Source organism: Myotis yumanensis, unplaced genomic scaffold (genome assembly GCF_028538775.1).
Source record: "Myotis yumanensis isolate MYYU_CA2020_CCGP unplaced genomic scaffold, mMyoYum1.0.hap1 SCAF_3, whole genome shotgun sequence".
In the NCBI taxonomy this organism is placed as follows: Eukaryota; Metazoa; Chordata; class Mammalia; order Chiroptera; family Vespertilionidae; genus Myotis; species Myotis yumanensis.
The window spans coordinates 29,651,208-29,664,221 of record NW_027223754.1 but is presented as its reverse complement, the minus strand read 5'-3'; the positions used below and the strand labels follow the sequence as shown (position 1 = coordinate 29,664,221).

Genomic DNA, 13,014 nt, shown 5'->3' with positions numbered 1-13,014 from the left:
AGTCAGGTCGAAACGGCCCCGGCGTGGTAGGGACAACCCCGGTCAGGTTGAAACGGCCCCCGTGAGGTAGGGACGACCCCAGTCAGGTCGAAACGGCCCCGGTGTGGTAGGGACAACCCCGGTCAGGTTGAAACAGCCCCGGTGTGGTAGGGACAACCCCGGTGAGGTTGAAACGGCCCCCGTGAGGTAGGGACGACCCCAGTCAGGTCGAAACGGCCCCGGTGTGGTAGGGACGACCCCGGTGAGGTTGAAACAGCCCCCGTGAGGTAGGGACGACCCCAGTCAGGTCGAAACGGCCCCGGTGTGGTAGGGACAACCCCGGTCAAGTTGAAACGGCCCCCGTGAGGTAGGGACGACCCCAGTGAGGTTGAAACGGCCCCCGTGAGGTAGGGACGACCCCAGTCAGGTCGAAACGGCCCCGGTGTGGTAGGGACAACTCCGGTCAGGTTGAAACGGCCCCGGTGTGGTAGCGACAACCCCAGTCAGGTTGAAACGGCCCTGGTGTGGTAGGGACGACCCCGGTGAGGTTGAAACGGCCCCTGTGAGGTAGGGACGACCCAGGTGAGGTTGAAACGGCCCTGGTGAGGCTCAGACGGCCCTGGTGAGGTTGAGACTACTCCAGTGAGGTTGGGACAAATAAAGGGGACCAGTATGGACTGATGAACAGGGGTAGATACAGAAGCAGAGCAACATTGAACAGAATGTTAAACTACAATGGGGAGCCTGGGGAGGGTTGGGGGGGGATTAAGAGACCAACTGAAGGACTTATATGCATGCATATAAGATTAACCAATGGACACAAGACACGGGGGGGGGGCGGGGGGTAGGGGCCGGGGGAATGTCATGGGGGGGAAAAAGGAGACATATGTAATACTCTTTGTAATACTTTAAGAAATAAAAATTATTATTGAAAAAAAAAAAAAAAAAAAAAAAAAAAAAAATATGTTATCTATCAGTAATAGAATTAACTTAAGAATCTGTAACAGAATGTTATCTAAAAAAATCCTCAAATATTTAAGTCAATTAATCCACTACTACTTAATACACTGGCCAGAGAAAGTCTCAAGGGAAATTGGAAAATATCATGAATTGAATGAAAATAAGCACATTAAAATGTGTGGGATACAGCTAAAGCAGTGTTTAGAGGAAACTTTATAATATACAATGCTTTTATTAAAAAGGAAGATGGGTCTCAAATCAATATTATCAGCTTATACAATAAAGTCTAGAAAAAGAAAAGCAAATTAAATTCAAAGTAAGCATCAGGAAATAATAAAAATAAGAGCAAAAATTAATAAAATTTAAAACAAAAATATGAAAAAAAAATCAGTGAAAACAAAAATTAATAGAATTGAGAAACATAAATTGGTAACCAAGAAAAATAAGAAAAGAAACAAACTTAGGAATGAAAGAGGGATATTACCATTGATCCCACATAACTTAAAAAATTTTTGTAGATATTAGCCCCTCATGGAGGTGTATAAAATATTAACACACCCTCCTTAATAATTGGCTGCACAGTAGCTTCCTTCCCAAGAGTAGAGTATAAAAAGGGGAGAGAGTGCTACGCAGTGGAGTAACCTGACAAATACCACCTCAACCAAGTGATCAAGATCAAGATCCAGGGCAATGAACCACCTTGATAGTGTGTACTCTGGATACAATATGATGGCACTTTACCTCTGGGATCTTCCTCGCAAACACACAGTCTAATCATGAGAAAAACATCAGACCCCCAATTTCATTGTTACAAATTAAACATAATTAAAGCATAGTGATTAATCACAAAAACAATATGTAATTATATATGTGTTTTCTGATGGTCTTAGGCGACCCCTGTGAAAGGGTTGTTCCACCTCCAAAGGGGTCGCGACCCACAGGTTGAGAATCGCTGGTATAGATTATACCATACTAATGTAAGATGCTTATAATGGGGGAAAGGTTGTGGGGTATATGGGAACTCTTTATTATTGTTACAATTTTTCTGTAAATCTGAAATTCTAAAATTAAAAGTTCATTAAAAATATTCTAAAACCCATCTTTCACAAATCATGATTTTATTGGTCTGGAGTGAAGCCAAGGTATCAATTTAAAACTCCAATTTAAAAACCTTTAGTCTAAAAGGTAAAAACTACATAAATGTTAAAAAACAAAAATGCTTTCTTTGGTAAACTCAAAAAAGAACCTCATCCTATAACACACACCATATACAAAATAAACTCTCAGATGATAATAACTGTAAAACATAAGACTGCAACACTCTTGGGGGGGGGGGGGGAATGAAAGAAATCTTTGTGACTTCGTTAGACAAAGATTCTTACATAAGACACCAAAATTATGATCCATTAAAATTTTGATAAATTGGACTTCATCTGAAATTAAAAACTTTTGCTCTGCAAAGGACACTGATAAAAGATGAAAATACCGAGGAAAAAAGGAAATACATATCCAACAAAGGAATTGAATCCATATATACATAAGGAACTCTCAAAACTCAATAGGAGGAAAGACCCAATAAGACACATACAAAAGTTTTGAACAGACACTTCACCAAGAAGATAAGTGGCAAAGAAATACATGGAAGGATACTCAATGTCATTACTCATTAAGGAAATACAAATTAAAAACAAAATGAGATACCATTACTCACCTATTATAATGGCTGAAGTAAAAAATTCTACCACCAGTGCTGGTGAGGACTCATGCAGAGCCGCTGAAGCTCCATTACACTGAAATAAAACTGTACAGCCACTCTGAAATAGTTTGGCAGTTTCTTTCAAAGCTAAACATACACAGACTGAACAGGGAATCGAAGATGGCGGCATAGGTAAACACCGGAGATTGCCGCCGTAAACAACCACTTCAAAAATACAACTAAAAGTCGGAACGGACATCAACCAGAACCACAGGAAGGCTGGCTGAGGAGAGACTCTCCAACTAGAAGCAAAAACAACAGCATTCCGACGCTCAGAGGAGGCGTAGTGTGGAAAATTTAAAGGTACGGTGGTGCGGTGGTGAGGTGGTGCACGCACAAAGCGGGCTGGCGGCTGAGGGCTCGGTTGTCGTTTTCAATCAGGAGTGAGTCTCAGACTCTGGGCTACAGATCCGGGCGAGTCTCTAGGGACCCAGACTCAAACGGGAGAAGCGGGACTGTCTGGCTACGGCCCCTCCGAGGTTTGCAGCGGTTGTGGGGACAGAGAGGCAGAGCCCCTGGGGACGGACTGAGAGCGGCCATAGCGGCTCTCTCCCTCCGCCCTGTTGAGCCCACCCCGCCCAGGCCCTGCGCACAGCCATTTGCCAATTGCCTCAGGCAAAGGCTGGATTAGCGCCTCCCCAGAAGACAGACGTTTTCCGCTCAGCTGATTCCTACAGCCAGTCGGCCTGGTGGTCAAATCCCTCTAGTGTTAACTACAATTAAGGCTTGGCTAGAACAAGACTGCGCACAGAGACCACAAGGGGGTGCACCAAGAAAGCATAAAAGATGCGGAGACAAAAAAACATGACAGAAATGGAGGATATGGAGCTAAGAATCGCAATTTTGAGGGCTTGCCATAAATTTGTGCAGAGCCTCACGAAAACTAATGAGACCCTCGATGCTACGATAAAGAAATTAGAAAGTAAGCATACACGGACTGAAATAAAGAATATTATACCCAATAGCAGACCAGAGGAGCTCAAAAATCAAACCAAAGATTCGACAAAAAACACCCAATTGGAAAAGCAAAATGAAAAAAGAATCCTAAAGTGTGAAGATAGTGTAAGGAGCCTCTGGGACAGCTTTAAGTGGACTAATATCAGAATTATTGGAGTGCCAGAAGATGAGAGACAGCAAGATATTGAAAACCTATTTCAAGAAATAATGGCAGAAAACTTCCCCCACCTGGTGAAAGAAATGGACTTACAGGTCCAAGAAGCGCAGAGAACCCCAAACAAAAGGAATCCAAAGAGGACCACACCAAGACACATCATCATTAAAATGCCAAGAGCAAAAGACAAAGAGAAAATCTTAAAAGCAGCAAGAGAAAGAGGCTCAATTACCTACAAGGGAATACCCATACGACTGTCGGCTGATTTCTCAACAGAAACTTTGCAGGCCAGAAGGGAATGGCAAGAAATATTCAAAGTGCTGAATACCAAGAACCTACAACCAAGATTACTTTATCCAGCAAAGCTATCATTCAGAATTGAAGGTCAGATAAAGAGCTTCACAGACAAGGAAAAGCTAAAGGAGTTCATCACCGCCAAACCAGTATTATATGAAATGCTGAAAGGTATCCTTTAAGAAGAGGAAGAAGAAGAAAAAGGTAAAGATACAAATTATGAACAACAAATATGCATCTATCAACAAATGAATCTAAGAATCAAGTGAATAAATAACCTGATGTACAGAATGAACTGGTGATTATAATAGAATCAGGGACATAGAAAGGGAATGGACTGACTATTCTTGGGGGGAAAAGGGGTGTGGGAGATGCGGGAAGTGACTGGACAAAAATCATGCACCTATGGATGAACACAGTGGGTGGGGAGTGAGGGTGGAGGGTGGGGTGGGAGCTGGAAGGAGGGGAGTTATGGGGGGAAAAAAGAGGAACAAATGTAATAATCTGAACAATAAAGATTTAAAAAAATAAATAAATAAAATAAACATACACAGACTATAGGACCTGATGATCACACTTTTAGGTATTTAGAAATAAAAACTATGGTGACATACAAATCTGTACATATATGTTTATAGCAGCATTATTCACAACTCCAAAAACTTGAAGCAACCCAAATGTCCTTCAATGATTGAATGGATAAATAAACTCTAGTACAGCGGTTCTCAACCTGTGGGTCACGACCCCTTTGGGGGTCGAACGACCCTTTCATAGGGGTCGCCTAAGACCATCAGAAAACACATATATAATTACATATTGTTTTTGTGATTAATCACTATGCTTTAATTATGTTCAATTTGTAACAATGAGAATACATCCTGCATATCAGATATTTACATTACAATTCATAACAGTAGCACAATTACAGTTATGAAGTAGCAACGAAAATAATTTTATGGTTGGGGGGTCACCACAACATGAGGAACTGTATTAAAGGGTTGCGGCATTAGGAAGGTTGAGAACCACTGCTCTAGTACATTCATACAATGAAACACCACTCTGCAATGAAAAGGAAAGAACTACTGATACACACAACATGAATTAATCTCAAATAGGCTAAGTGAAAAAAGCCAATCTCAAAAGATTGCATACTATATGACTGCATTTACACGATACTCTGGAAAAAGCAAAATACAGAGACGGAACAGACAGTGGCTGCCAGAGGCAAAGCGGCAGCACAAAAGAATACAGGGACCTCACTGGTGCATGAATTCGTGCACCAGGCCTCTAGTGGTATAAAATAAAAATCCTTAATCCAAAATTTTCATAAATCTATGAATTTTCTTTTACCAAAAATTCAAAACTCTTCAATAACAGAAATTCTCTCCTCTTCCTCTTTCTCTACATTTCCTCTACACCTTTGGTATGCTTATTATTTCATGTCCACCTCTTCAGCCACACTTCAATTTCCCTACCTGCCTGCCAACCAAATTTCCAATCTATCTTTCTTGCTAATTATAAAATATATGAAAAATCCACCTGCTATTTCTTAAACCAAATCTATCTATCCTGTGATTCACAGGTAGACACACAAAATCCAGACTATTAAAAAAATTAGCAGAAGCAATTGTTCTTTGTTTAGTTAACCTACCATCAGAGATTAAAGTGTGAAATATCAAACAATGTCAACTACAAATTTCTAGTTTAATACTACCAAAGTATTGTTCAGCTTTTAAGTATAACTAAACTCAATCTGTATTTCAATGGATAATTTCTAAGCACCTACTATATGCCAAATACCACACAGGCCCAAAGAATAGAAGAGAAATAGTGGTCAACAAGGCAGCCTTAATGAGACTACCAAAAAAAAAGGGGGGGGGGGGCAAATAAATACAGAAGGTAATTAGATTGTGATAAGAGCTACTAAGGAAACAAACAGGACACCATGGTGGCAAATTACAGGGAAGACTTCCTGAAATAGGTGTGTTGGGGAGGCCTCTCTAAGGAAGTGAATTTTAAGAGAGGTAGAGCCTGCCTTGTGAAAAGCCAAAGAAACTGGTGAAAAGGACACAATATTAAGATTCACAGAGCTACTTGGTACACTGTTCCTCAAAAGAGGCTAGCCCTGACTGGTTTGGCTCAGTGGATAGAGCGTCAGCCTGCAGACTGAAGGGTCCCAGGTTCGATTCCGGTCAAGGGCATGTACCTTGGTTGCGGGCACATCCCCAGTAGGGAGTGTGCAGGAGGCAGCTGAACTGATGTTTCTCTGTCATTGATGTTTCTAACTCTCTCTCCCTTCCTCTCTCTCTAAAAAAATCAATAAAAAAAAAGAAAGGCCAATGCCATTGGATTCTAAAATCTAAACCATAAAAACCGAAGTCATTTCAACAAGAGCTCCAAATGAGGAGCTCTTTAATGATCTGGCTTAATCCAAACTAAAAATTAAAGTATTCAATGTTTTGACCACAAAGTAGCAAAGGAATGTATTCTAGTTTCACCTCCGATCTGCTCTCGGAATGTGTGAGGGTGGGTGATTATCAGGAGCCTGGAAAGGGAAGCAGGTAATACTCCTCTGCCAAGCCTCTGAAAACATTTCTTTAAGAACTGGACACCAGTGAAATCAGGGATACACTGTGTGACAAGTTCCAGAGAGGCAGATGTGCTGCTGACACAAAACAAGCTGATGAGGGCAGAGGAGAGAGGCCATCCCTCCGGCAGGGCTGTGACTTTCCCACCTCAGTCAGCACAATGAGAAATAAGCAGTCAGATTCTACACAGAAGAGTAGGAGTGAGTTAATTCAAGATAACAGGCTCTGGAATCAGAGACCTGGGTTCCATCTTGGCCCTACAATTCACTAGCTGGGTGACAGTGAGCAAACTACTTAATTTCTCCAAGTCCTAGTTTCCTCACCAATAAAATGAGGTTGACAATAATTATTCCAACCTCCCTGAGTCATTTGTGAATTAAATACACTATCTCACAGTGTAATCATATAGTATACTCAATAAATGTTATTCTTATTAAACTGAAAATGTTGTTTAAATGCATGCTGTCTACTATAGCCATGAAAATCACAACTCAATAAAGCACCCATAGTTTTTAACTGTAAGCAAGATAATTTGGTCTTCCTGAACGGACATCACCCAGAACCACAGGAAGGCTGGCTGAAGAGAGACTCTACAACTAGAAGGAAAGAGAACAGCAAATCGAGGCTCAGAGGCGGCGCAGTGTGGAAAATACAAAGGTACCGAGGTGCGCGCGAAAGCGGGCTGGTGGCTGAGGGCGCGGTTGTCGTTTTCTGTCGGGAGTGAGTCTCAGACTCTGGGCTCCAGATCCGGGCGAGTCTCTAGGGACCCAGACTCAAACGGGAGAAGCGGGATTACCCGGCATCAGTTGGAACCTGAGGGCAGCTTTCTCTCCGAGGTTTGCAGCGGCTGCCGGGGTTCTGAGAAGCAGAGCCTCTGGGAACGGGACTGAGCGTGGCCATAACTGCTCCCTCCGCCTGCCCTGTTGATCCCGCCCCGCCCAAAGCCTGCGCACAGCCATTTGCCGATCGCCTCAGGCAAAGGCTGGATTAGCGCCTCCCCAGAAGACAGACGTTTTCCGCACAGCTGATTCCTATAGCCAGTCGGCCTGAGGGTCAAATCCCTCTAGTGTTAACTACAACAATTAAGGCTTGGCTAGAACAAGACTGCGCACAGAGACCACAAGGGGGTGCACCAAGAAAGCATAAAAGATGCGGAGACAAAAAAACATGACAGAAATGGAGGATATGGAGCTAAGAATCGCAATTTTGAGGGCTTGCCATAAATTTGTGCAGAACCTCACGAAAACTAATGAGACCCTCGATGCTACGATAAAGAAATTAGAAAGTAAGCATACACGGACTGAAATAAAGAATATTATACCCAATAGCAGACCAGAGGAGTACAATAATCAAACCAAAGATTCGACAAAAAACACCCAATTGGAAAAGCAAAATGAAAAAAGAATCCGAAAGTGTGAAGATAGTGTAAGGAGCCTCTGGGACAGCTTTAAGCGGTCTAATATCAGAGTCATTGGAGTGCCAGAAGATGAGAGACAGCAAGATATTGAAAACCTATTTCAAGAAATAATGGCAGAAAACTTCCCCCACCTGGTGAAAGAAATGGACTTACAGGTCCAAGAAGCGCAGAGAACCCCAAACAAAAGGAATCCAAAGAGGACCACACCAAGACACATCATCATTAAAATGCCAAGAGCAAAAGACAAAGAGAAAATCTTAAAAGCAGCAAGAGAAAGAGGCTCAATTACCTACAAGGGAATACCCATACGACTGTCAGCTGATTTCTCAACAGAAACTTTGCAGGCCAGAAGGGAATGGCAAGAAATATTCAAAGTGCTGAATACCAAGAACCTACAACCAAGATTACTTTATCCAGCAAAGCTATCATTCAGAATTGAAGGTCAGATAAAGAGCTTCACAGATAAGGAAAAGCTAAAGGAGTTCATCACCGCCAAACCAGTATTATATGAAATGCTGAAAGGTATCCTTTAAGAAGAGGAAGAAGAAGAAAAAGGTAAAGATACAAATTATGAACAACAAACATGCATCTATCAACAAATGAATCTAAGAATCAAGTGAATAAATAACCTGATGTACAGAATGAACTGGTGATTATAATAGAATCAGGGACATAGAAAGGGAATAGACTGACTATTCTTGGGGGAAAAAGGGGTGTGGGAGATGCGGGAAGTGACTGGACAAAAATCATGCACCTATGGATGAACACAGTGGGTGGGGAGTGAGGGTGGAGGGTGGGGTGGGAGCTGGAAGGAGGGGAGTTATGGGGGGAAAAAAGAGGAACAAATGTAATAATCTGAACAATAAAGATTTAATTTAAAAAAAAAAAAAAAAAAAAAAAAAAAAAAGATAATTTGGTCTTCATCCTATAGATTACAGGTAGAGAACAAATTAAGTCTCTTTAACAGATCTGATTAGATTTGTTGTCTAGAAAATACCCCTGGCTGCAAAGCAGAAAAGGAACTAGAACAGTGATTCCCAACTTTTTTTTTTTTGGCCATGCCCCACCTAAGCATCTCTAAAATCCTGATGCCCCCCTGTGACATATAATTCTTATTATTCAAAAAGTAAACTCCTATTCATGTGGAGGAAGCCTAAAAAGCCATTAACTTGGTCTAAACAAGCTTCCTAAGAATATGGCATCCATGAAAGAGAAAAATAAAAGAACAAAGGGACAGTTGAAGTACTGAGGAAGAAATCACTAAATTGTTAAAAAATAATAATAATAATATGAAGTAATATGAAAAAGTAGCAAATAACGTTTCAAAACATATAATAAATGCATAAATATGTCACAATATATATTTATATACTGAATATGAGGCCCCTAGAATCATAAGAAATTCAAAAAATTTGCTGTTCTGGAATTGCCCCCCTTAAAAATAAAATTGCCCCCCTTAAAATCAAATTGTCCCCCTTTGGGGCATGTGCCCCATGTTGGGAACCACTGAACTAGAGGAAATGCAAAACCAGGGCAAGAAATGCAATGGAACTGCAGATCAGTCCCAAATGTGAAGGCTCCAACATTTAGATATGGACCCAAGAGTTTGTAAATGAAAGACAGTTGCCTTTGGTATCCCAGGTAAAAGAAGACAACTGAACTCAATGCACAAAAGTAAGCACAGCTCAAGTGAATACAAAAACTCTACAATTGTACGCTTTCTAGGGATTCAGAAAGTGATGGGGGGAAAGTTGAATTGTTTGGCAAGAAAACTTTCTGCCATCCTGCATCTCCTCTCTGCACATGATGCTGTTTTTCTAAAGGACAGGAAAAGGGACAGTGAGTTGCAAAGGGAAGCGAACTAACACTGTCCAGCACCTAAACCAGCAATTCCCCATGCCAGACGAAGGTTTAATGTTCCAGATGCTAAGCTGCAAAAAGATCTAGAGCAGTGGTTCTCAACCTTCTGGCCCTTTAAATACAGTTCCTCATGTTGTGACCCAACCATAAAATTATTTTCGTTGCTACTTCATAACTGTAATATTGCTACTGTTATGAATCGTAATGTAAATATCTGATATGCAGGATGGTCTTAAGCGACCCCTGTGAAAGGGTCGTTCGACCGCCAAAGGGGCGGCGACCCACAGGTTCAGAACCACTGATCTAGAGGATCAAAATCTCTGGAGATGGGATCCATAAAATTAATTTTGAATAAGTATCACATTTAGAGAATTCAAATCCCAAAGGCACCAAGACAGAATAAAATAAAGTCCTCTTCCCTGGACTACTGTCTGGTCACCAGTTCCTCTTGCCACAAACAATCAATGCTACCAGTTTCTTGTGTAACCACAGATGATTCTGATGCACAGCTTTAGTTGAAAAGCAATGCTCTAAAACTGAAACAAAATAAAAAACATTGCTCTAGATTTTCAGTCCTCAAACTTTTTGGTCTTGGGGTCCCTTTATACTCTTATGATTGAAGACCCCTAAAAGTTTTTGTTTAGCCCATTGGGTGTACCTCAGTGGTTGAGTATGGACCTATGACTCGGGGTTCAATTCCTGGTCAGGGCACATGCCCAGGTTGCAGGCTCAATTCCCGGTGAGGGGGCGTGCAGGAGGCAGCCCATCAATGATTCTCCCTCATCACTGATGTTTCTATCTCTCTTTCTCCCTCTCCTGTCGGTCCATGAATCAACATGACACCCTTCCTTTATCTGTCTGAACCATGGCTCACAGTACACTCAGAAGTGTCACAGATTAGGACAATCACCTTACTTTAATATGTAGTGTACCACAGTCATACTTAAGCATTTATGTTGAAATACTTATCTAATAAAAATTCCTTTATTTCTCCTTTCTCTTGCAGCTAGAACGTGAATTACAAAGTATGAAAAGGAGTATTGCCTCTGAGTTAAAACACTATAACATCAAGCAAATTGTTTCCAAAAATATAGTAAGTAAAATGTGCTCTGGGGAAGGGGCAGGGATGTGGAGAGAGAATTTTCCTGTCACTGGTTGGCAAAATTGTTTCAAACAAATTCACAGCTGTTATAAGATGGGAAAGGTAGGAAATAATGGTTATATAACTTTATAAAAATGTCAAGCACTATTTAAGGTAGGTGCTTTGTTTCTGAATCTCTTAAAACCAACTGTAAAAAAAATTTTTTAATTATCTATCAAAAATTGACTCATTGCCAAAACCGGTTTGGCTCAGTGGATAGAGCGTCGGCCTGCGGACTGAGGGGTCCCAGGTTCGATTCCGGTCAGGGGCATGTACCTGGGTTGCGGGCACATCCCCAGTGGGGAGTGTGCAGGAGGCAGCTGATCGATGTTTCTCTCTCGTCGATGTTTCTAGCCCTCTGTCTCTCTCCCTTCCTCTCTGTAGAAAATCAATGAAATATATTTAAAAAAAAAAAAATTGACTCATAAAATTCACATTAAAAGTAACAAGTGTCTATTATGCCCCAATTTCATAGTATTAAAAAAGCATAAGGCATACTGTAACGTCATTAAAAAATGAAGAAATTAATCAAATATTCTACTTAGTTACCAGATAAAATACACACTAATGAAAAGAAAAAATTTTAATGTCAAAATTATAAAGGCAGCAATTAATATTGCTCCTTTGCTAAGGTAGGACGAATTAAAATAGGACAAGGCAAGCTATTAAATACTTGTAAATTCTTTATTAATAGCAGTATTTGGAATTACAAATATAATGATTGACAACCCTACTTGTCCAGAGCAAAGAGACCATCATCGTTAACGGATTTTATATTTTATTCAGAGAGGATCCCCTCAGAATATCCTAGAAAGCCTATTTATTCTTAACTTAGACACAATTCTAAATGGAGATGCAGCACTCTGCTAAAGGTGTTTCAACCTACTTGAAGAGAAGAAAGTAAGTCAACCAAAAGAAGTCTCAAATTTAACTTCTTTTAAAATTCAGAAACATCATGCTACGTCATGAGTGCCTCCAAAGTCCAGCTGTGACCACGGGAATGTGGGGTTTATCCTTGAGAACAAGTTAAGATCCACCGCATAACGCAAACACTGGCGCTAAAGTGAGTGCATCACAACCAACAGCCTTCGCTCTTTGGTTTCTTCCACGATTAGAAACAGCAAGTCGGACGGGTAACAAGGAGGACACACAGCCCACACCGCACACTCACACCCATCACCGGCCACTGCACCCTCTACCGACCCCTCCCCGGGTGTTCCCCGGGCCCACCCTCCCTCCCTCCCTCCATTCAGGTCTGCGTTTAGGTCTCTCCTCACAGGCTTTCCCCCAGCATCCCTTTGCAGGACTGTAGCTGTATCACAGCATTTATCACTACTTAACATCATCCATTTACCTACTGTGTCAGGTCTCCACTAGCGCGCAAGAGGGAAGCCCTGTCTGTGCAGCTCTGCCTCGCCAGGACCTAGCAGAGGGCCTGGGGGTGGGGACGCCCCAAGAGTTCTTGACAGAGTGAACCTTCACATAAGTAGCAAGATATATGTGAAGTCAGTGCCATTTAACAGACTGACCCCCAAAAACGTCATCTTTTGCCCATAACATTATCACAGAACACCAAATCAAGTATGTACACTGTCATAAATCATGACACAAGTATGTACACAATCATAAATTACTATTTGAAACGTAATTTTGCTTCAAGTCGTCTCGCAAACACTGCACGAGTTCTTTTGCACATTATGGTGCTTAAGGAATAAGTAACCCAGTTGCTACGATTACCCAGAAAATTCCTTCATAGTGCATCCCCACTCCCCACTCCCTCCCGCCAAAAAAAAAATATATATAATCAAGAAACGACATACAGTCCCCCCCTTTTTTTGGTTTACAGTACCACGACCACAGAATGGCTTTGCAGACTGTCCAGAACTGTGTGTGGGTAGCAGTATTCGT

At 41.4% G+C, this 13,014-nt stretch overlaps 1 protein-coding gene across 2 annotated transcripts in view; it reads right to left on the bottom strand.

Annotated features, from left to right (window-relative positions):
* TUBGCP3 (tubulin gamma complex component 3) overlaps positions 1-13,014 on the bottom strand; it is an 89,774-nt gene that overhangs the window by 75,945 nt on the left and 815 nt on the right. The window lies entirely within an intron of this gene.